This window comes from Camelus ferus, chromosome 11 (assembly GCF_009834535.1).
Source record: "Camelus ferus isolate YT-003-E chromosome 11, BCGSAC_Cfer_1.0, whole genome shotgun sequence".
Lineage (NCBI taxonomy): Eukaryota > Metazoa > Chordata > Mammalia > Artiodactyla > Camelidae > Camelus > Camelus ferus.
In genome coordinates this window covers 19391987-19418436 of record NC_045706.1, presented here as the reverse complement: position 1 = coordinate 19418436, position 26450 = coordinate 19391987, and the positions used below count along the sequence as shown (strand labels likewise).

Genomic DNA, 26450 nt, shown 5'->3' with positions numbered 1-26450 from the left:
AGCCTATGCTGGGACACAGGCAGCTTGGCTGCTCTCCTAGTTTGCATCGTGTACAATCCCATCACTTTATGGAAAAGGAACATGCAACAATTTCTCTATATAGCAAAACAAACCCACCTTATTTTTTTTTTTAATCTAAAGCCAAAGGAGATCACTTTGATTTTCCTGACTTACACATCCCATTATTTATAATTCTCTTTCGAGGTCTACTTCTCTCTTTGCTCCTTTTCTTGATGTTTTGAACATTTAATATTTGCTTATGAGGAAGGCAGTATATTCTATTAGGCAGATTTCTCAAGTGTGTTAAGTGTTTCCCCCATGATTTTGTTTTTGTTTTTATACTTATGTATGTATATATTCACATATGTTTTAGGAAAAGTCCCCTTGAATATAAACCCCTTGCGCTTAAGGTTTAACAAGACTTATTCAGGAGAAAATGGAATTTCACATAAAACTTGGAGGAATAATCTCAAACCAGCATGGATCTCAGAGACCCAACAGACACTTTCAGGCGACCAATTAAAGAAGCTTTAAGAAAGATGAAGACCTTTCTCTCATTGTACTCAGGATAGGCAAAACCGGGCCTGAAATGTTCTTCTTTCTAACGCAAGACTTGGGCGGGGGAATTTTTGGACTAATAACCTTAACTGTCTTGAAATTACACTGACAAAACTGCAGCAGCTTTTAACTAATGGCAATCCTATGAATACTTTTCTCTAAATAGCTCAGAGAGATTCGTGGATAAATCATATTATTGTAGAAAACTACTTCCCTCAATGAATTCTACCTGCTAGAATCTTACTGCTTCATAGATTGGGTAAAAAATTTCAATTAAAATAAGACTCTGAAACTGGCTCTGGACCAAAGTCTAAACCCTGAAGCTGAGACAACTGTGAGTAGTTTTTTCTACTTCCTGTGACTTCTTGTGTTTCAAATGTCTTTCTACACACAGCAACTTTGTAAAGAGAGCCAGTGATGTAAGTGGCTCTAAAGATTTCTCCAGTTCTATTCCCTTAGTATGAACTGGCTTTCATTGATGAATTACCATCATGAAAATATTTTTACCTTCCCATCCATCCCTTGCAGTGGTTTCTGAGGTTCAATATGTATTAGATACATAGGTATCGGATGGAGGCAAAATTCAAGACAAACTGTCAATTCTTGGGAAGCTATAGTATAAACAGAAGGCATACACCCCAGCTCCAGATAAATTTAGAAACAAAAAAACTAAAGCCAAGGAAAAAAAAGTATATTTTAATTGTAGGGTTTTTATTTTAATTTTTTATGACTGAGTATTCTCACCAAAATCGGGACAAAATTTAATCAAGCAATTCTATTCCCCTTTATTGGCCTAGCTCTCCTCTTTGTTTAGTTTGGTTCCAATATGAGAAATAAGAAGAGGCCTCCTAGGATAAACCTGAATTTTACAAAATTTTATAAAGTTAACCACTTATTATGCAGGGAATCAGGTTCTAATACAGATCTAACATTCTCTCCGTGAGTTGTAGGTTCAAACCTACATCTGCTTTTATACTGATTTCACCAGGAATGTTGTCTTTGCAGACACAGAAAATATTTATTCTGCTTCAGAGACAATCCTCTTTCCCAGGAGAGTGTTACGCACGCTAATGTCCGATCAACAACAAAATGGCTTTGTTCAATACTGGCTCATGACAGGTAAAAGCAGTTACTCACGGTGGGGTTATTTTAGACAAGTTGAATTTAGAGGACTTGACGTGTGTAATACACACACAGCCTATAGTATTGAAACCACAACTAGGTAATAATGCATTTTACTTTGTGCGTGTTTTGTTTTCTAGGATTATCCCCCTATCCTACAAAAATAAATGCCAGGTTAACTGTGAATACAATGTTGTCATCATTGCCCCCCAAACTGGCATTATAATACCAATCACAGGATTGGAAGCACTGTGCTACAGGAATCAAGAACCAGGTGTCTGTCCCAGCTCTGTGCCCCTCCCCCCAGCTCCCCACCCCAGGTCATTCTATTCTTAACAGAGTCTGCCCTCAAGAGAAATTTCACCAGAACCTAACATACTGGGTTTTTCATTTGTTTTGCTTTTCTAAATCAGCCAGACTGATTTGGGAAAAAGAAATACTCAACTCCAGCTCCGTTTAGTCTTCCACATGGGGGCAGGGAAATACACAAATCCACTGTCCTCCAGCCACCCTGTCCTACCTAAGGTAGAAGGTACTGAGAAATATTTAGCAAGTTCACAGTCTAAGAGCACAGACTCACTAGAACACTAAGACCTAATCATAACATTATAGAATGCTTCTTCTCTCCTGCCACCCTTAACACCACATTACATAAAAGACCTATTTACTGCAGTTCTTTTTGCCTGATACATCATGTCCAGCAGTCAAGAAAAAAATTACCAAAAAGGCTAAAAGGCAAGAGGCATAGTTTAAAGAAACTGAGTAAGCATTAGAACCAAAGTCACACGTCAAGAACGTTGCAATGAACATACCAGCATTTTTAAAAAACAGAGATAATGATTAATATCCTAAGTAATCTAGTGCATTAAGTAAATAATATGCCAGAACAGGATATCTAAGCAGAGAGATGAAAAATCTAAGGATCAAAAAAAATGCTACAGATCAAAAATGGTAACAGAAATGAAAAATGATTCTGATGGGCTCACAAGTAACTGAACATGGCTATAGAACGAATCTGGGCTTGAGGATACGTCAATAGAAACTTTCAAAACTGAAAAGCAAAGAAAAAAAGTCTTAAAAAATGTTAATATCTAACAGTGGACAAAAGCTGTAACTTGTACATAATGGGAATACCAGAAGGAGAAAGAAGCAAATACCTCAAGTAATAATGGCTTTAGAATTTCCTCCAAATTAATGTCTGACATCAAGCCACAAATCCAGGATGCTTAGAGAACACGTAACAGGATAAACGCCACAACAATATGTATTTAGGCAGGCATAGCATAACCAAAATATAGAAAAATCAGAAAAAAATTGAAAGAAAAGTCTTTACCTATAATGGAACAAAGATAGAGTTCCATCAGACTTCTCAGAAACCCTGTAAGCAGAAGAGAGCAGCATGAACTATTTAAAGTATTAAGAGGAGAACAAAAATAAATCTGTACCCTGAGAAATTATCCTTCACCAAAGAAAATAGTCTCAGACCAGCAAAAATTGAAGAGAAATTATTTATCAAATAAACTTTCCTTGCAAGAAATGTCAAGTTTTTCCAGAGTAAAGGAAAATGATACAGATCAGAAACAAAGAAAGAAAGTGCACTGGAGAAGGAATAAGATTAAAAACTTGTATTTTTCTTATTTTCAACTGAGTTCAAAATAGCAGCAACAATGTATTCAGTCGTGTATGCTTACATGCATGTGTGTGCCTGCATATGGATACTTCAGTGAAATGAAAAGCAGCAAAGATACAAGGGACAAGAAAGAGAAATTAGGAATATTTCTTTAGAATAAAGGTACCTGCACTGCTAGTGACGAGGTACAGTGTTATTTGAAAGTGAACTTGGATTAGTTCTAAGAGAATATAGCAGACTTTCAGGAAACTACTAAAAGTTTTTTAAAAAGTGTTAATACATTATGAAGAGAGTAAACACTATGAAGAGAATAAACAGAATCATAAAATGCTCAATTAAAACCACAGAAGACAGAAAAAGTGGAAAATAAAAATAGGGAGAGCAAAGGATAGCTAATGGTAACAAATATGGCAGATATTAGTCCAACTGTATCAATAATCACTTTAAACAAGCAATTTTATAAATACACCAATTAAAAAATAGATTATCAGAATGAATTAAAAAATAAGACCCATGCATGTTGTCTGCGAGAAAGCCAGTTTATACATATATTAGACAGGGAAATAGAGAAACATACCATACTAATACTAATAAAAAAGCTGAAGTAGTTACGTTAATTTTAGATACAGCCAACCTCCCGAAAGCAAAGTTATCAGGGATAAATAAGGGCATTTCATAAAGACAAAGTGCTCATTTCTCCATGAAGACATAGCAATCTTAACATGTGTGTGTCTAACAAGAGAATGTCAAACATGAGGCAAAATCTGATAGTAGGAATATCTGTTCTTCTTGCAGTTCTATCATAGTTGGAGACTTCAACTATCAGAAATAGACAGAAACGGCAGTCAGAAAATCACAGGACATAATTTAACTCGACAGCATCATAAATCAGCTGTATATAATTGACATCTATAACCTATTTCATTCCCAAGAAAGTAGAAGCTGATATGGAAAAGTCACCAGACTCCATCTGGGTTATAACATACCTTAACAGATGAAAATAAATCACACAATGTCTGCTATCAGACCACAATAAAATTAAACTAGAAATCAGTAACAGAACATTCCTAGAAAACCCCAATATATGTGGAGATTACATTAAAAACTTAAAAATATGTATGGGTCAAAAGTAGTTATTTTGAAAAAAAAAAATACAACTCATCAAAATTTGCAGGATGTAGTGAAAGCGTATGTTTAAAAAGGAAGACCTAAAAATTAGTAATCTTAACTTTTATCTTAGGGAACTAGAAAGAATTAAATTCAAAGTAAGCAGAAGAGAAAATTTAGAGCAGAAATCAAGGAAATTGAAGACAGAAGATCAGGAAAGCAATGAAACCAAAAGCTTGTTATTTTGAAAAAATAAAACTGACATACCTATAGACAGGCTCACAACAACAACAAGACACAAATTATAACATCAGAAACAAAAGAAACATAACTTTATATCCCATGGACATTAAAAAGATAATATCAGGAACTCTATGCCCACAAATTTGATAACCTACAAATGGACCAATTCCTTGAAAAGAGGTATGTAAAAAAATCACAATAATGTACAAAATGATTAAGATAACAGTGCTGTACACTAAGTGTGATAGCTGTTAAAAGAATAAATCTTATGAGTTGTCATCACAGGGAAAACTATTTTCTGTTTCTTTAATGAAGTACCTATTTGAGATGATGGATTTCATCACTAAGCCCATTGTGATAATGATTTGACCTACATACATCAGGAAATGATTAAGTGGTACACCTTAAACTTAGTTATATATGTCAATTGTATCTCAATAAAATTGTGAGAAAAAAATGTAGTTTTCTTCAGGTTATAAAAATGTAATTTTCCAAAAGAGAAAGTACCATACTTAATGGGTTCACTGGTGAATTCTATTGAACATTAGTAAATTATACCAATTCTCTGTAATTGTTCAGAAGATAGAAACAATATATGTATGTTCATGTAAGACTGAAGCATTATACTGTTCACCAGAAGTTGACACAACATTGTAAACGTACTTTTATATATATATATATATGTATATATATATGCACCAAAAAAAGTTTAAAACTTATTCTATGAGGTCAGCATTACTCTTAATACCGAAACCAGACAAAAATGAAATTTCTCAACCAGAAAACTACATACCAGTATCTCTCATGAACATAGGTGCAAAAATCCTCAACAAAACAGTAACAAATTGAATCCAATAATGTCTAATTATACATTATGACCAAGTAGGATTACCTCAGCTATACAAGGCTGATTCAACATTTGAAAGTCAATATAATCCACCATATCAACAGGCTAAAGATGAAAAAGTCACATGACTGTATCAACAGATGCAGAAAAAGTTTTTCATGAGCAGATTTTTATCTGTCATATGCTTTCAGGAAACTAGGGATAGAAGGAAAATTCTTCAACATGATAAAGAGTGCCTGCAAAGAACCTACAATATTATATTTAAGAAGACTGACACTACCCAACTTCAGCACCTACTATAAAGCTTTAATAACTGAGTGTGGTATTGGCCAAAAAATTACAAATAAATCACTAGTACAGCAAAGAGGGTTCAGAGGCAGAGTCACACAAATGTAGCCAACTGATCTTTGACAAAGGAGCAAAGTCAATACAATGGAGTAAAGATGGACTTCAACAAATGCTGGTAGAACAAGTGGATATTTACATGCAAAAGAAAAAAAAATGAACCTAGACATAGATCTCACTTTTCACAAAAATTAACTCAAAATTGATCACAGACCTAAATGTAAAACACAAACCTTTAAGACTGACTACTAGAACATAACAACTTAGATGACCTTGGGTATGGCAGTGACTTTTTGGATACAAATACAATGGCATAATCCTTGAAATAAATATTGATCCACTGGACTGAATTAAAATTAAAAGCTTCTGCTCTGCAAAAGAAACCCTCAAGAGAGTAAGGTAACACCACAGACCAGGAGAAATCTTTGCAGAAGATGCACCTGATCTGTAAATTGGTGCAGCCACTATGGAGGAAAGTACGGAGGTTCCTTAAAAAACTAAAAATAGGCATACCATATAACCCAGCAATCCTACTCCTGGGCAAATATCCAGAGAAAAATATAATTCAAAAAGACACATGCAACTCAATATTCATGGTAGCAGTATTTACAATAGCCAAGACATAGAAACAACCCAAGTGTCCATTAAGAGATGACTAGATAAAGATGTGATGTGTATGTACACACACACACACACACACACACACACACACACACACACACACAAAATGGAATACTATTCAGCCATAAAAAAGAATAAAATAATGCCATTCGCAGCAAAAACTGGAGATCATCATTCCAAGTGAAGTAAGCCAGAAAGATAAAGAAAAATGCCATATGATATTGCTTACATGTGGAATCTAAAAAAAAAAAAAAAAAAAAAGGATACAAACTCATTTATGAAACAGACTCAGGGACATAGAGAACTTATGATTACCAGCAGGTAAAGGGAATGGAAAGGAATAAACTGGCAATTCAAAAATTGCACCTCTTGGAGCGATGTAAATGTTAGCTATCTTGATTGTGGTAGTGGTTTCACTGGTGTATCCATCTATAAAAATTCAAAGTGTACATCTGAAATATGTGTAGTTTACTATACAGGAACCATACCCAATAAAGGTGTTTAAAAAAGATGCATCTGATAAAGGTTTGTCATTCAAAATACACAAAAACCCTCAAAACTAAACAATAAGAACGTGTCACCTGCTTAAAAAGAGCAAGATACCTGAATAGACACCTTACTAAAAATATACTAATGAAAAATGCTCATCATATGCAATTTATTCTCAATTAGAGTACTGCAAGTCAAAACACAGTAAGATACCACTACTTCACCTACAGAAGGGCCAAAACCCAAAACACCGACACCACCAAATGCTGGTGAGGATATGGAATAAAATCAACTCTCACTTATTGCTGGTGGGAATACAGAATAGAATAGCCAGTTTGGAAGACATTTTGGCTGTTTCTCATGAAACTGAAGTTACTCTTACCGTAAGTTTCAGAAAGCATGTTCCTTGGTATTTATCCACATGAGTTGAAAAATTTTATCCACACATGACCTAAACATGGGTGTTTATATCAGCTTTATAAATGTCAAAGGTTGGATGCACCAAGATGTCCTTCATCTGGTAAATGGTTAGATAAATTGTGGTACTTGAAGGAATTGGATTATTCAGCATTAAAATAATGTGCTGTCAAGACATGCAAAGACATGGAAGAATATTAAGTGCATATTTCCAAGCAAAAGAAGCCAATCTGAAAAGACTTTATACTGTATGATTCCAACCATATGATAGACTGGAAGAGATAAAACTTTGGAGACAGTGGAAATATCAGTGGTTGACAGATGTTGCTGGTGATGGGAGGGATGGCTAGGCAGATCAGGATTTTTATGGTAGTGATACTGTTTTCTATCAACACTATAATGGTGGTTAATTGTTAGGTGTTTGTAAAAACCCACAGAATGCACAACACCAAGAGTGAAACCTAATGTAAACTGTGGTATTTGGGTAAAGACATGTCAGTGTAGGTTCACTGATTGTAACAAATGTACCACTCTGGTGCTGGATGTGGGTAGTGGGGGAGGCTGATGTGTGAGGTTGGAAGATGTATGGGAACATTCTGTACTTTCTGCTTGCTTACGCTGTGAACCTGAAAATGTTCTAAAGTTCATTTCTAAAAATAACTGAATAGATGTTATTAGATACTCAAGTTTCTGATAGATTTATAATCCCAACTGAAATTTGCATTCTTTGAGGAAAAGGATGGCTTATAATTAAAATAAAAAAGTTATACAATGCCTGTGATCAGATGATATTGTTGATACAATGTCAATTCTCCTCAAGTTGATCTAGATTCAGCACTACCATAATCAAAATCCATGCAGTTTCTTATAGAAATTAAAATGTCTAAAAGTATAGAAATGCAAAGAATCTGAAATAGTCCAAACTGAGAAATGACATGTGAAATTTTAAGACATATCACTCACTGACTTTAAAATTTGTTTTTAAAGCTATAGTAATAATTGCAATACAATGGACAAGTAGATTAAAATGAGAGAGTTTAGAAATATATCTACATATTTTTCATCAGTGAAATTTTCAAAGGACATTAAATGGAAAAAGTGTAGGTTTTTCTATAAGCACTAGAAAAGTCTGCTATCTATTTGCAAAAAAAAGTTAAAGTCATAGTTATAATCTTTATAAAAACTCAAAATAGATTACAGCCTTAAATGCAAATCCCAAAATTACAAACCTTTTGCAGGAAAATCTAGCAGAAAATTTGAAATTCTATATTAAAGTCTTAGATATGATACTAATAATATTGTCCATAAAAAGAAAATGCAGTAAGTTATACATCAAGATATAGAACTTCTCTTCTTGAGATGGAATTACAATGAAAAAGTCATTCACCAACTACCAGAAAATATTTACGAATAATATATACAGCAAAGGACTTATGTCTAGATTATGTAACAAAAAAAGACTCAAAACAAGGAATTCATGCTATAAAGTAGGCAAAAGATTGAGCAGACACTACAGAAGTGATGTACTGATGGCAAATAAAAAGATGTTCAACACCTTTACTCATTAAGGAAATGTAACTTAAAACCACAATGTAGCACTCTTACCTATTTAAATATCAGAATTAAGGGGAAAAAGGTTATACCACCACATAGTATTAAGGATAGGTTAGAACCAGAATCCTCATACAGTGCCAGTGGGAATAGAAGATGGTTCAACCTCTTTGAAAAACAGGTCATTTCTTAAAACATTACATAACCACCTCCCATGTGACCCAGCAATTCTAGACCCAGATTATCACTTAAGAGGAATGAAAGTATGTCTGTACAGAGACTTAGTCACGCACTTCACAGCAACATTACTTATTGTAGTCCCAAACAGATGACCCAAGTGCTGAATTCTACTTAGGAAAAAAAAAAATCAACGATAGATATAATCAACATGGATAAATCTCAAAAATAATTATGTTGAGTGAAAGCCCCACCAAAAAAAGACAATGCATGATTTCATGTAAAATTCCATAAAATGCAAACTAATCTATTGTGACAAAAAACATATTCATTTCCTGGAAAATGGGAAGAGGGAGTAGCCAGGGTCAAGACTGAGGAACTACAATGGGTACAAGTCAACTTTTGAAAGCAGTGCATGTGTGCATTATATTAACTGTGATGGTTTCATCCGTGCACACACAGGTACAGCTAAATTCTCCATGTAAGTCCGGGCCACGTGTGTCTTCCCTGAAAGTTGTTAGTAGTCTATCAAAGTAAATAAGAGTATTGTGAGAAGGGAAATCCCCTCGCAAGAATCACAGCACTCTCCTCAACATTTCCAATGTGCTTTTGGCTTTCTGGCTTGCAAGTCTTAATAAGTGTCATTTTATTAAGCAAGCCTCTTATTTTCTATATTCTGATGCTTTGACCTCTGGGGCCTTGCTGACCTAGGAGGAATTGCTCCTCCTAGAGCTAACAAAATTCCTCCAGATGGTAAACCACTTACCCAGTCGGTGCTTTTCAAATGCAAACAAACCAATCTGGAGCCCACACCCTCAAACCCCTCCTTTATTAGGCTCTCACACTGAGCCATTATCCACCAGCCCTGATCACCCCAGGGCCAGGTACCAGATCACCAGGGACAGTTCCTTTGCCTCGGAGCTCTCTTAAATTATGCAGACTGGCCAATTCTAAACCTGTTTACCCTACCTCACCTTTCCTTCCTAAAGAAACCACCGTGAAGGTTTTTGTCCACAGACCCCAGGGCCTCCCCTTCTCTCCCCTCAGGTCATGGTCCAGGTCACGCTGCGCTCCCTCCTCTTTGGAACTGTGAATAGCAAACAGGCTTGTCAGTAGCAGTCATCTGATTTGTTAGCCTTACCATACCTACATAGTAAAATCTATCAAAGATGGTAATCTTAGTTGTGTAGTCTCCAGTTTGTGACAGAAATATTGATACCTGTTTTCATTATGATTAACCTATCTGGTTAATGGTATCTCATGGATTATATTTTTAAAATGGCACTTTAAAAAACTGTGGGGTTGAATATATTTGATCATTTAAGATGTATTTATTGAACATGTTCAATGTCCAGGAACTTCTCTAGACTCTTAGGACATGAAGCAACAAAACAGACTAAATTCTCTACCTTCAAGAAATTTATTCCTATATGCTGATATAAAAATGCACTTTAAAAATATTTTAAAAGACAGTAATTACCTGTTGTGGGAGGCAGGGACTGGGAAATGTGGAACAAGAGAGCAAGTTTTCACTGTATGGCCTTTTATATCTTCTAAATATTTAAATCAAATAAAATACAAATAAAAAAGGCAATTTAACAGTTTCTAGCTAATTAATGTCACCAAATGATATTTTGTAGTAAACACAATATATGCATGAAATACTGATTTCTTGAAACAGCCCTCCAAAATTGACAGTATAATAATTATGCTGTCAAAGAGTACATAGATTTTTCTCTCAGAGCCATTTATAGCCCTTGATTTTGGTTTCCCAGGCTGTCATCAAAATTGTGAGATTCACTTGTCCTCTAACTATACCATGGCAGTCAGTTTTATGGAAAACATTTATGAGAACAAGTTTTCAGAAGCTTATTAGTGAATTAAGTGCACAATTATTGGAATAACTTACATTTTGGGGGAGCCACAGAAAGGAATCAACTATTTGGAGCTCTGGGGTATCATCAGCTATTTTAGAATATGTAACCACTGGTGATGTATTTATTAGTGAGAAGGTAAAAAATCTTCCTTCCAAAATAATTTCTTTCCTGTTTGGAGCTCAAAGGGAACTATTCTGAATGTGTGGAATTTGACCTTTTTTGTATAAATTTCCAGGGTTCACATCTCATAAATTTAATACAGAGCACACATTATTCAACCTTAATCGCTCTTTAAATGTCTGTGAAGTGGCCTCTCAACAGATTTTTCACACATAAATCACAAGACACACGTGGTGATCTAGTGCTTAGGACCAGGACTTAAAATCCTTACTGATGTCTCTCCTTGGTTCTATTTGTGTTACTGTAGGCTGATTTGGCTGGTCTGCATTTTCTCTAATTCCTCAAATGCTGACTTCTGGTCAATATTGCTCACTTGATGGAGTTCGAGAGCACATAGAACATTTCGTGATAGATCTTGGAAATACACTAGGAACATGTATAATCTGTCCTGGGTCTCAGAGTGCTTAGACCAACACTAGAGAACGAAACTTGTGTTAGAGAACAAAATACGACTTTATCATTAAATGCTAACTGGAATATAATCACACGTGTTACTGAATGCCTTAGTAAAAGCTTAAGAGAACTGTTCAGTATCAGATTTCTGGCATCTGAATTCTGGATTTACCACTAACTAGCTATGCAATCGGGCAGTTCAGCTACCATCTCCATCAAATTTGGGTTTTGCTATCAGCTGAATAGGCTTCTGCGAAGATTAAATGCAACAGTCTGTGTAGCAAGTGTTGCTCAAAAGCAGGAGCTCCACACACAGCCTCCCTTTTTCAATGCAACCCTGTCAGGAAAGGATGTCATTCTATATGAAATGAGATTGGCCTATAGTAGAATACTTACACAAAATAGACGCTTAACTATAAAATTTTAGTATTAACAGCAGCTAACACATATATATATAGTATTTACTATGTGCCAGGCTTCCTAATAGATGCTTTCTGAATTTTAATTAAACTTTAAGCTAGAACATATTATAAATAGCAAGGGGTTGCAATTCTTCAACCTGATTACATAACAGTAATTGTAAACATGTAGCATTATTTGCAAGAGGAGTTCAGAGGAAAGAATACCTAAGAGGCATATAGATTTTGGCCCCAAGACCTGTGAATTTGAATAAATAGCTGGAGGGCTTGGTGCTATATTCCTAAATTACTTGTCAGCAACATCACCACCACCATCACTGGCATCATCATCGCCATCCTCATCACCACCATTAATATTTTCTGAGCACCAACTGTGTGCTGGACACACATTTAATACACACTGCAAAGCTGGTTAGAAAGCTTGTCCTTCCCTCTATATAAATGCCATAAATGAGGCTCAGAGTGTATAAGTCATTTTCCTAAATTCACAAAAATCAGTAGAAAAGGCTTACCCCTCCTATTTATTTGGCTGGTGGGGTCGGTGATGAAGAGGAAGATGGAAAGGAGAAAAAAGCAGAAAACTTCACTGTACACAAAAGGGAGATCAAGGTGGGCCTGCGGGGAACAGTGCCATGTAGGGAACAGAGCATGGGCTTTATAATGGGACAGCTCTAAATTTGGTTTTCTAGTGGGTTATTTGCTACCTAAAGGCTACATACCTGTTGCTCTTTAACAATTTGTGCCTCTCTCACTTCATCTTTGTGATGGTAATAAAAACTATAATTGTGTCAAAAAATAAGTAGGAAAAAAATCAGGATTTAAATCCATATTGATTGAGTTAAAATTCCACATATTTCCCCTATACTTTATAGGACCTATTAAAGTAAGTGTAAGATGGAACTACCACCACAGCATTTAATATTCCACTTATAACTGTCACTTTTTTAAAGAGACACCAGAATTTACTGGAAATAGACAAGATTAGCATACATGAATTTAAGCAAAAGACGTTTGTTATAATGAGGACTTAATTACCCAATGAGAGTGCACTCAGTCTCTCCATCACCAGGATCTCAGGTCTGCTGTTCACAGCTGAGACGACATGGTGAAGCCGGCGTTGTTCTACTTTCACTTAGGCTGGAGAAAACTGCAAAGAAATGTTACCTCTATCCAAAAAATTAGCACACACACTAACTAGGCAATACAGTCAGACATTTGTGGGGCCCAAGAGAACTGAATTCACAAGGCAACATAATGAACTGACATCCAAAGGGTGATAAGCCCTCCAACCTCCAAAAAAGATGCAAGGTGCACATCGCTTCACTTTTGGCAGCCAGGCAGGGCTAAATTTTGGCCAACATATAAGTGAGTAAATATAAAAGACACACAAAATTAATAAACAAGGTTCAATTAAATAGAGTTGGGAGACCAAAAAGAGGAGCTCTCACACCCTGTGAGGATAGCAGAGCCCAATAGTAAGAAGAAAGACTCTTCTTTCCTGGCAAGGACAGCCAATGAGAAGTAGTAAGACACTGTTTACTGAAGCCCTCCCAACTTCCTTTTCCCCTCTGTAAATGGGTTGTTCTTCCCCTGCCATGGCTTGTCATAATTGCAAACCCCAAATTACAATTCTCTGTTGATCCCGAATAAACCCATCTTTGCTAGACAAATACCTGGCTGGCTGTTGGTTTCAGGTCAATAACATCAATTTCTAAATTCTTTTTTTTCTAATTGGCTTTCCCTAAACAATTATAAACATAGAACATAGTCTAGAACTTATTTCCAGTTATTTAATGTTTAATACTATATTTAAAAATGGTTTCTAGTCTGACATCAAGAACAGTCTTATTTTACAACCTATTTTTACAAAGTTATGTTCAGACTGGATACTCTAAATTCTTTGGGGACACCTTAAAGAACAATGGTTATTGAATATTTGGTTTTTTTCCCCTAAAAGGGGTAAGGATTCCAAAGTTAAATAGACATGGCTTTATATACTTTCTGCCATATACTCCTTATATAAGGATTTAATGAGCAACTTGATTGTTCATTATGTAATTTAAAGGTTAAAATTAAACATGAGTCTTTCCAAACAGTTTAGTGATTATAAAAGCAATCATTAAAGAAAAACAAGCATTCAGGGGGGTGGGTATAGTTCAGTGGTAGAGCATGTGCTTAGCACACACAAGGTCCTGGGCTCAATCCCCAGTACCCTTCCTCACTTAAAAAAAAAAATTCATTTCCTACTCTTTTGCAAACACTGCCCATCATTCATAGCGTATCCCCAAAATCCCAACTGAACCAGGCAAAGCCTCATATTTCTCTCATAGATTCATGCATAGACTGCCAACTAATAGGAGATGGCATGCCTTATAACCTCTTTAAGATCTCTAGTCTAATTGGAGTGAGCTGAAAAGAATGAAAGATGAAAAAATATGGAATATATATTGGAAAAAGGCTAAAAAGTTCAAGAATGGCGACCCAAATGAGTTGATGTGACATATACAAGATTATAGCAAGTTAATGAAATGAAAATTACATTTGTTTATGTGAGTGAAGTGTACATAGGTAATAGAGACAAAGAGTCAAAGAATCAGATAGTAAGTACCTTTGAAAACTGGCACAAAGTTCAAATTACTGGGCACAGAGAATTTTAAGCAAGGGAATGGATCTAATGTGTTTTCAGAAAAATATTTCATGCTTAGAATGAATTGGCTGGGACAGAATAAGACCAGTTCAGAACTATTGTAGGAACATAGGTAAGAGGTGAATTGTGGCTTCCACAGTGGAAATGGGGAGAACTAAGTTAATTCTAACTGGGAATGTCAAGTATTCATGTGGGTCATGTTCAGAAGTACTAAGCAGTATTTCCAAATATTTTGTTATTTCCAGCTACTTTTCATCTCAATATGAGACTCTTAAAGACAATGAGTCATATCTCTTCATTTGTAAATACTTATTTTCCTCCAATTTTTCAAACCATTATCACAACTGAAAAATATTAATGCTCTTATTATCATTTATATCCAGTCAGTGTTCAAAATCTTCTATACTGTCTCTTTTTAAAAGCAGTTGGTTTTTTCAAACTAGGAACCAAACAAGGATCCTCACTGCATGTGGTTAAAATGTCTCAAGTCTTATTGATAACATTTTAAATAGGGAGGAGAGACCTAAGGATAGTGAACAAAGCTGGTGACTATGGGAAGGAGGGCATCTCGTAGTTGTGACCTTCAATTGATCTAAGCTAGACCCAGGCTACTGGAGGCTCATCACGCTCTCCCCTGTCCTTGGAATGAACATCCTGCCTACACTATTCCCGTACTAACAGCCTTTCCAAGGATACAGCCTTGAGAGAGTAAGCTGTCAAGATCACCTGGTCTGAACCCAATTTAGGCCTCTATCTGAGCTTTTAAGATTCTAGTGGGTAGGTGAAGATATCTACTCATCTTGTGGCCACCCAGGACAAGCCTCAAAGTAAAATCCCCTGATTAAGCCTGCCACACATCTATCCGCAGTGGCCTGCCACTTTGGTCTCTCAGATTTCACCTGGGAAACTCCCAAAGTTGCAACCCAACAGTGACTTACAAGCTTTGGATGATAGAGGAAGGGAAGTGTTGAGGCAAATAATGAACAGGCTACACTGGGAATAGAAAAGAGTTTTATTAGAGCCAAACTAAGAACTATAGCCTGAGACACAGATTCAAGACTGGAATTGTGCTCTGCAGGACTACAAAATAAGGGAGGCTTATAAAATCAAAAAACACAACATTACAGTCAGTTATGTGAGTTATTGAGAATTGTAATTGAAACTGGCAGCAACTAAGGGTACTTGTTAAGCAAGGGTTGGCTGGGGCCTGAAATGGCTGCATAGTTACTAGGGGAAGAGCTCGAGACCCTAAGGTTGTGGCTGGCAGCTGCTAACAGGAACTGTTTTGAGAACAGCAGGTAGCGGCCTTGACTCTGATGCGGTTCAGAAAATTCAAGCCCTCAGTAATGCAGGAACATGTCTGAAACCACATCCACACAGGCCATCCAGCTCCATCTTGAACACCTGAACCACAGTCACTCCATTTTGATTTTTAAGTGCATTCTTTTCTTTAAGGTTAAAGCAGGTACACAATGTCTGTGTGACAGGACACAGACAGACAGTTCTAGTTAACAAAGTTCCAGCCAAATCAGGGATAAGCCAGAATGACTTCCCCATATCTCAACATGTGAAAATTTCTTGCATCAGAAGAATGCCTGGATTTATGGATCCAGGTTAGAGGATAACGTCATTTGACATAGAAATCACTGGAGAAGTGGATATTTCTGATGACATTCTGTTGATGTTTTCTGAACATGCCTATGTTATCTTCTGGTGACTATGTCCCGTAGTGAGTTAGTACCTGTGTGCAGCTCAGGAGATAGATACCAGTTTTAGTTTCTTAACCCTCCCGTCAAGGGTTATGATTAAAATAATGAATGTTTATTAATTTGCTCACAGTAAGTGTCTAAACAAAGGGTAAAGATGCAATATTAAAAATAATTACTTTGAGGTATTAAAGTCTTGCTTGAAATATTTTCACAAAAATAGAGCCATGAAAGTCAGTCATACAAATAGTATGCTGTGAGAGAAGAGAAATAATTTTTATTAAGGAGGTCTGAAAAGGCCTCGTAAGAGATTAGAAGCTGTGCCCTAAAAAAGGGGGGGGGCGCGTAAAAAAGAAGGGAAGACTTCCAAGCCTATGGAAGCACTTGAACAAAAGCAGAGAAAGGGAATAGTGTACATTTGATGGCTCCCCCAAGCAGTTCGCAACAGGAACTTGATTTGATGCAATGATTGAAAACTCATTTACATCTCAAGTAGCAATCTCCTCAGTATATTAGTTACCATCTGCCACTGTGTGTCAATGTATGTCTTGATCTGTCTTGCCCAGGTTCATTCACCTAGAGAGTTCTGAAGGCATATGACTAAGGCCATTCTGTGTTGCCTCCCATCAACTTAAACCCAAGTTTGTCAAATATGCCCTAGAGAATAGCAGTGACTTGTTATAATTTCTATACCATTTGTCTAAAATTTGATGCTAGCATTTCAAGATCTATATTAGGAAAAGCATGTTAATTATATTTAAGTGATTAAAAAACACTATTAAAATATCATTCTAATTCTACATTCCTACAATTTCTCAACAGGGACTCTTGCAATATTATACTTTTCCAAGTTGTTACAGAAATAGAGAGCCCTTATTCAGCAATAGAGCTTTTTGACATCATGATTATGTGATCAATTGCTTCTCTTAATAACTGATTTCTCCTCTTGATTGGAAAATCTTTTTCTTCTGCTGCTTTTGCTAATATGATTACCATATAGTATGTGTTCAGACCAGGCTGTCAATGTTTTGGATTCTCTAAAAGTTGCCAACTAACCTTTAAAAATTATATAAAAACTAAAAAAAAGTAAATCATTTAAAGATTAAAGAGTTACCAACTGACGCTCAGGGGACCAAATATGCTTCGGAGAAGACCACGTCTACAGAGGTAGCCTTTTTAGTATTTAACTTAAAATAGTGCATAGTATTTAAAGATTAGGAGATTCAACTAGTTTCTGGCTGCTTGTTAAAAAAAAAAAAAAAAAAAAGGTGCTTAAGTACCAAGCCTATTAGTCAGCTGTACCTAATAAAAAGGCCTACTACCCCTTGTTAAAGTACAAAATGAAGACCAAAGTTGAAAATTCTGAGCAGATGAAACCATTTAAGAGGATGAAACCATGTAAGCCAAACTAGATCTAGCTTATTTCACAAGTTGAAGTGCAAATTAGGTTATTTCTTGTAAATGCCTCTGATAATGACAAAAAACCTAATTCATCTTCCTAAAATGATGTAAAATAAACCATTTTTAACCTCTGCTGTCATTGTTAAGGTTAAAGGACTGTCTCGTTTTAACTTTATAAGCCATGCTCTAACATTGTGCCTCTGAGCTTTGTATCAGTTTGGGATTTGAAGACTTCCACATCACGAACTATTTTCCTATGTGTAAACTATTACTAAATACTATTTTACCAATCTGGTTTTAATTTTTACTATTTCTGGATTTAACACCCTTTGGAGTGCACTTTGCACAATCACTACTACTCCTAGTTTCTTCTCAACTTTGAAGTCAAGAAATGGTTGTCCTTTTATATAGCTGTTGCACTTAAATTTCAAGTCCAGGCCTACCCTGGAGATATTGTAGATTCAGTTCCAGACCACTGCAATAAAGCTGATACTGCAATAAAGTGACTAACATGAACTTCTGGTTTCCCAGTACTTAATAAAGTTGGCTATATTATACTGTAGTTTATTAAGCACACAGTAGCATTATGCCTAAAAAATAATGTATATACATTGTCAGCCAAGGGAGGCTGGAGAGGGATTCGAGGAGGTGAGCTGCCCAAGTGGAAGAAGGCGCGAGGAGCCAACATGGAGCAAAACAGCACTTTATTGCAGTACAAGTGGGTGGCGCAGCAGGTGGCGCTCAGGTGTAGCACTTGTCCTTTTATAACGTTACTGGCGCACGTGTGGTGCTCATAGTGCTGACTCACACTCCTAGCGCACGCGTACATTTACCCCTTACCAGGTGCAAGCTATTCTGAACTTTGGCCTGGGCCCCACAGCCTACTCACTTCACTCAGACGGCATACATTCAAGATAAGTTGCTAAAAAATGCCAAACTATTAACAAAGATTACTAATCACAGATCACCATAACAAACATTTGGAAATATTTTGAGACCCAGACATGGTGACCCAGGCTCAAAGTGAACAAATTATTTGGAAAAATATCACCAATAGACTTGCTTGATGCAGGGTTGCTACAAAACCTTCAATTTTTAAGAGACACAGTATCTTCAAAGTGCAGTAAGACGAGGTATGACTATAGTTTTAAAGGTAAAGGAAAATACTTGATTCATGTCTCTAGCAAAGTGTGACCATTAAGTTATACCAAGAGAGTAGGATGTTTATAACGATGAATAACCAAGAGACCATACTTTGCTGTAGCAGTGAAGACTATGCCTATAGGTTTAAATATACAAACCAAGTATTATATTGGGGGCTGGGGAGAGGGAAGCAATCCTGGTTCACAAGTTCTATCAGTAAGGATCCCCACCCCCCCAAAATACACACATTTAGACAGAAGTGTTATTTAGGTATTAAAGAGTTCAAGAGGTGGAAAGAACATTAATGGATTATGACAAGATTTGAGATACTACAGAGAACAGCTTTGAATCCAAAAGTTGAGGAGCAAAGGGGAGAAGTTGGAATTGTTTCAACTTGGGAACTCAGAGCCCTGCAGAAAAATTCAGACCTATGAGAAGCAGCAGTTACTGCTTGGTGGTAGTGGTGGTGTCTCTTAAGATGAAGTGCCCCGTTTGGCTGGGTCCTTGAACTCCAAAGAGGCAGTAGCAGGAGGGTGCCAGGGTCTGAGGGACACAGTGAAGCTAGTTCTGCAACATTGGGAAAGCACAGTGGAATCAGCTGCTGGCACTGAAACCAGGGGGAAGGAGCTTTGCTAGGGTGTAGCCAACAGGATAGAAGTCAAAAAAAAGTCAAAAAGCAAAATGATAGAGGAGGCAAACAGAGCAAGTTTTTTTTTTTTTTTTACTTTCTTTAGCTTTCTGGTCCCTTACTAGTGCCCTATTGTAACCAAGCAGGACTCTATGGGGCCTTCCTGGGACAGACACCTCCCCCATATCCTCTGCTGTAGCTCCTCTCTGAACTACCTAGATCATAGTATATGAAGCACATTTCCTGAGTCGTTTCACAGATGCTAAAACCACCACCAAATGGAAGAAACTGACTACTTGAGGATCCTAAGTCCTGAGACCTATGGGCACCTAAGGGTTGATAATGTTAAACCACCCTATTACCACCACACCAATCAGAGAGTTGTGCACGAGCTCATCACATATCCTGTGACATGCCACCCCCCAACCCCCCGCCCCAAACCCGGCTTTTAAAAATGCTTTACTAAATGAAATCCTTTGAGTTCAGGATATTTTTAGCACAAGCCACCCATTCTCCTTGCTCAGCCCAGCAGCAAACCTTTCTCTGCTCCAAACTCAGACGGTTCAGTTTGTTTGGCCTCACTGTGCGCCAGGCATGAGAACTTGCCTTTAGTAACACTATCAGTTGAACAGAAGGCAGCTAGCAAACCAGAAATGTGGTGGAAGTCTCAGCTCCGCCTGAGAGACAATACTTTAACAATTTTCAGTTACTTAACTAGTAATCAGTCACTAGTGCCTTTTGATCTACAAAGTTCTTTCACGTATGTCTGTCATTTAGTGTATTTGATCTCCACACAGCAGACATGACATCCATTTTCCACATGAAAGGATGGAGCTAGAGCATGACATTTACATATTCAGTATCATGTAGGTTGAAGGGTCAGCATTAAAGCCTAGAAACTTTGTCTATCCTTCCATTGTTCTAGGAGTCCCAAGATGCAAATCTAACAAACAAGTGGACTCTAAAGGCTGATTGATCCTGTGACTCTCACTCTACTGCAATAGAAAGCTGGATGTTTGAAATGCTTATTGCCCTAAGTTACACATGATAGCCATTTACTGATTTTTTAATTAAAAAGATGTCTCGGCTGAAGATATGGGATATCCATGAGCAACTGACATGTTCACTAAAATATCTGTATGCCTTTAAAAAATGCGGAAAGAATACAACCTAGATTAGCACCTTAAAATATCTCCAGGAGAGGCACCACTCCACCCCCTGCCCTTTAAGAGCATAGATACTAGTTGGTTTAAAATATTTCCCTCACCTAACCACTATCCTACAAAGTAAATTACTGAGACTTACTGAAAAACAAAACAAAACAAAACAAAAAACCACTCTTTCTTCAAGTGATGGCTGTTTTTTGGCAGATGGCAAAAAATAAATAGCAATGGTTTAAATGCTACACGTTTCTGATGACTACAAGGCTAACGGCAACCTCAAGTATTTTTCAGTTGTGCGCTATACAGCGTCAGCATTTCAAACTGGCAGCCTGTTTTTCCACAGAATGCTAGTTATGTACTTCCCTGATAAGTGTGGATTTTTTTGGGGGGAGGAGGATTTTTATAATTAGGTTTAGCAAGCGTTTATTGTAACCGCAGGACTTATACCAGTATCTATTATTTTAATGTACACTGCGGAGCTTCATTTATTTATCCTCCAAGTTTTTGTGCCAAAATATAAACAAAGACTTTTTCTAGGAGCCTCTGCAGAGAATTATGCTAATAGTCCATGAAAAAGATTTGGAGAAACATTTATTTAAGGAAATAACACCCCTGGCCCTACCGCCAATGCCCTGATCTAACTCTTACTGAAGATTTGCTTGGAAAGAAAAACTCCACTTATTCTCAAGGTTTCTTTCTTCTTTTCTTTTTCTTAACTCCCATTTTACACCCTGACACATTTAGGTTGCTTTTGCTGTTTAGTACAGAGCTACAGTTTTCTTACAGGAAAACCCACAAAATTACAGACAGAAAATATGCCAGAGAGCCCTTCTTAAAATCTAATTATTTTTCAGCAGGGTTGTTTCAAAGTAAAGGTATTTTCAAAATTTCACAACAGGCTCTCCCAGCTTTTCAGATATTAATCTCTTTTCTTCCTACAAACCCAATCTGTTTCCTTCACTCTCTTAAAAAAGTGCTCGTCTTTTGTGACAAGAATGTAGAGAGAAGTCTCTTGAAATGTGTTTACATCCCTTGATCGTGCAGCCTTCCTTGGCGCTGGCACCCCTCAAAGGCAGAGGAAATTTGGGGGTGATTATGGGCTTCGCTTTCTGGATGGCAAAAAAGAAGGAAACAGGGAGGCGGACAGAGAACTGACGAGGATACTAATATCTTTAAATTTTAAACTGCTTTCTCCAATCCCCGGACATTAGAGCTAGAAAGGCCATCCAACACTTACCTTTATTCAGCGAAGAAACGTGGTAGTGAGGCGCCAAGCCCAGAGCCCACACACTAGCGACTAAACCAAAAGTAAAACTGAGCTCTCCTGCACCCTCTCGCCCGGTTAGTGCTGTTTATTCAACGAAGAGCCTTCGTCAAGTGAGCTGGGTTAGGCTGGGATGATTAGCACGTGACTTAAATCAGTAGCATCTAAACCTGGTTAATCAGAATCACCTGGATTTCTCTTACAACTACGGATTTCTAGGTTTCTTTCCAAACTCTCTGATATCTAAATCATGGATCCATACTTCTCTAATCTAAATTCTGGCCCAGTGAGTATGAGATCATTAGATACCTCTGAAAAGACCATGGAGTTTAAGACTTAATACAATTTCATTTGTCCTAGACCTGCGTTTATTCTCTAAGTAAGTATAAAAGATGGACCGTCTAAGGTGGGGTCAAGTTATGGTTGCTATCTTCACCACGCCTAGCTAGACCTTGCTATGTGCCCTATGGTTAAGTTGGTTAATTTTTTTTTTTAAGTTATTTACATTATGAAAGCTGAGTTACAATGACCTGTCTCTGGGCTCCTATCAAAGCCTAAGTAATTATTAAGAGAAAAAACCTCAAACTTTCAATAAAAAGTATCAAAAATTTCTCTCCTTTTTTATAACAGAATTTTGAATTCCAAATATGCCAAAGTGACAGGGAAACGTCTATGTAATTAAAAACAAACAAAAAAACACTTATACAAAACAAAACAAAACGCCCGATCTATCATGCGCCCCAAACTAGGAAGCTCCATTTGAAACATTTGGGGAAGAAACAGGTGTTATGAATTCTAAAAGCATATTTCACCCTAGGTAGAATAGTCTCTATTTCTGTCTTTCTCTTTCTCTCTCTTTAAAGTTGAGCTATCTCACCCGTTTCTTATGAGAATAAAAGGACAAGTGGTATTTTACAGATAAGAAATATATATTTTTAGACATACCCTGGCGACATTTACCAGCTGGCCAATCAGGATTAGAAGTGAACTGCCACGGAAAATGAAATTCCATTGAGGTCCCTTAAGTATTTGCATGTTTGCAAGGTGCAAGTGTTTATACTGATAGAAAAGGATTTTCAGATCTTGCAGATCAAAAATGCAATTTAAAAAGAAGAACGAACCAATAGCTGAAATCTGACTTCTATCATAAGTATTTTGTGATTTTTTTTCCTCTTTCATTCTAGGTGTGTAGAATCTAAACTGTGTTAGGAATTCTGCATTTAGAACAATTCACATCCTCGAATCAGCTTTTCTTGAGGGGGAGGGTATAACTCGGGTAGAGTGTATTCCTAGAATGCATGAGGTCCTGGGTTCAATCCCCAGTACCTCCACTAAGTAAATAAATAAATAAACCTAATTACCACCCACCTCCAAAAGAGGAAAAAAAAAAAAAAAAAGATGAACAGAGAACAGCTTTTCTTCTTGGCATCTCGCAAGCCAGCATTATTAGCAGCCACCATCATTATCAAGAACAAAACACCCCTATTGTGAAGTTGCTTTGTGTGAGGGAATCACAGAACCAACCAAATTCCAGGAAATAGTATAAAGTGGTGGTAAGAATGCGAGTTCTGACATGAGCCTTCCTGGAACCAAAGCCTGACTGCATCATTTTACCAGGTGTGTACATCTGGGGAAGTTACGTAGCTTCTCTGTGCCTCAGTTTAGTCATACGAAAAGCAACAGCAGATGTAATAGCTCCAATATTGAAATTTTCCAAGTGTCAGATCTTACACTGTATGAAAAATGCTCAGCGAACCATATGTCTGAATAGTGGGGATCCAATAAATGGAAACTATTGATAATAAAGAATATAGACCCCTAATTCTGAAGTAAATTAATAATAATTCCAAGGAATATAATATTCTAATTTAACCAAATCATGTAACAAATATTTATTGAGCTTTTTACTATATGCCAGGCATTGGGCTATCATATAAAGATGATATAAAAATGAAGATGGCAATTTCTTGCCCCAGAGAGAACCTAATCCAGGTGGGTAATGCATACACATCTGTCAATGATGCCCCAAGGCTGTCTGCGTGTTAACAATTGGAAATAAACAGAGGATAGATGGTTTAATCCAAAGGAAGAGGGGATTGATGAATGTAAAGGAAAATTCATGGATGAGGAAACACTACAGTTTGAACTTACAGGAGGTATAATTTGGCCAGGAAGAGAATAAGGGAAATAATATTCTAGACCCAGGAAATGACTTGAACAAGAATCTGTCATTTAGAACACGCAGGTATATTTTAGCATCAATGAGTAGATACTCCTGAATGTCGCAGTCCTCTGGTTTTGAAAAACAAAGGGAAACAAAATCAGCATCCTGGCTTAATGGTGCCATTGAGACGTGGGGGGCAAGTTTGAGCATAGTGAAGACAGGAATTGCCCAGCAAAGGAAATGTCAAGTGGAGGGTTTCAGGGAGCTCCCTGGTATCAACACTGTCATAGGGAAGTCTTACCTTGAGTAGAAGATGGGTGGGTGGGTGTCCTTTGATGTCTTTCTGATGTTCAGATTTGTGGCTTGGTTTGCTTGCCATTGGAGCCAAGGACGAGCCACCAGAATGGGAATAACAAGATGAAAGAGGTGATTTCTGGCCTCTGTCCCGCCAGATATTCAACCGGTAACCTCTCCCTCTCTCAGATGCCTACTCCCGTCACAGCATCTCTCTCCCAGACTGGCCGTGAGGAATCAGCTAATTCCTATGACAAGTGCTTCGTGTGTTGTCAGGGGCTATGTCAATGAAAGAGTAAGGAAAATAGGATCAATTTGATAATATTCACTGAGAATTAATTTTGAGAAAAAAGCAGAGCAAAAATCAGACATTTAGCAGCTCTGTCTCTCCCTTCCCTCCTAGCCCCAACCCTGTCAACATCTCCAATCTCCCTCTCGGGTTGTGCTGGCCACTGTGCTAAGTGTCCTCTAAGCATTATCCCCATTAGCCAGCACAGCTGCCCCATGAACTAGGCACTATTGGTATCCCATTTTACAGATCAGAAAACTGATGCCCAAGGCTACTTAGTCCACAGTGGGCCAAGTCACACCTGGAACCCAACCCAGGTTTCTCTGACACCAAAACCTATGTCATAAACCACTTTTGCAGTGAGTCTCCAAATTTACATCACAGAGTCCAGGAAGCCAGGGGCCAGCTGCCCACATGCTGCTCCTTAGGACCTGGCTTCAGGGTACCCATGGCTGCCCACTTACCCTGTGTTACCCTCATGGCCTCCAAGTGCCTCCCATTTGCCTTTTTGGTTGACAGTACATTCATTTAAAAAATCAGATTAGAGCATCTCCGTGCCATTGAAAGAACAGAAGCACTTATTAACTGGGCCTTTGGTTATTGATGGCTTGTCTGGATGCAGTGGAGACAGCCATCCTGGAATGTCCCCCAGAGAAGCTTCTGACACTGACTCGGCATCTAACTTTGCATGTTCCCTGAGACAAATAGTTTAACTGCTTTGAGCCTCACTCAAAAAGAGAACACTGCCTGCCAATCTGACTTGCCAGAATCCCTATACGGATAAAATTAGATGATGCACATGAAATAGATTTACGAGCTCTACCACCCGCTCATTGTTGGTTAACAGCAGCTGTGGTACAATGGAATGACGTAGATAAACCGAACTTGAATTCAAACCCAGGGATGACGCTTAAAACTCTGGGATGTTGTTCAAGTGAATTTGAGTCTCTGAACCTGTTTTTAAATCTGATAACAAGGGATATAAAATCTACTTTTTACCATGGGGCTGTCAAGATAAAAATAGGAAACCTGCTTAAAACTGAATTCTACAAATTATTTTACTATATGCCATAATTGATGGCTGAGAGCAGTTAATATGCCTTAATTTTTCTCTAATTATTAAAAAAACAGAACATATTAGTTTGGTTTATTATGATTTGGCAAGTGGGTTTCTGTGGGGAGCTGTTAAACACCTCTCTGCAGGGTGATGGGGGCATCAGAGAAGACACAGCAGCCTAAGGTGTCAGACTTCCTTTTAGGGCTGGAAGGGTTCACAAGACTAGAGCATGGACACTATTAAGGCCACAGTCTGCTCAGGGCGAGGGCCAGGCCAGCTCCTGCTGTTTCTCTTGGCGAGGAGAGCTAGGTCTGCTTTCATCAGTCCTGGCCTTTTCCCGATTGCAAAAGCAGCCACAACAGATTCTTGCTGTGAGGGGCCCCAGGAACCAAGTTCTCAGAGTAAGATGAAGACTGTCTTGCAGTCTGCATTGCCCTCTCCTTTTCTATTCACCCGGGCCTGAGGCTTGCTGGATGTAGAGGCCCCTACCCTGCATGGAATGACATGAAAGTAGCTCTTTACCTGCCCGCAATCTCCAGTACTTCCAGACTCCAGACTCTGGAAAAATGATGAGGAAATCTGTGTGCTGAAAGGGAAGAAGTAGCCTAAGAGAAAGCGGGTGGTCCCACTTAAGAAAGCAGTGGTTTCTAGGTCTTACCTGGATTTGAGGGTCAGCCCCATCACTGTCTAGATTTAGATCTTTAGAGCCTCATTTAAC

At 37.6% G+C, this 26450-nt stretch overlaps 1 long non-coding RNA gene across 1 annotated transcript in view; it reads right to left on the bottom strand.

Annotated features, from left to right (window-relative positions):
* LOC116667020 overlaps window positions 1–22018 on the bottom strand; it is a 331291-nt gene extending 309273 nt beyond the window's left edge. The window contains exon 1 of the long non-coding RNA XR_004323797.1: window positions 21902–22018. This is a non-coding gene — a long non-coding RNA (uncharacterized LOC116667020). The remainder of the gene's footprint in view (window positions 1–21901) is intronic.
* Window positions 22019–26450: the final 4432 nt, after the last annotated feature.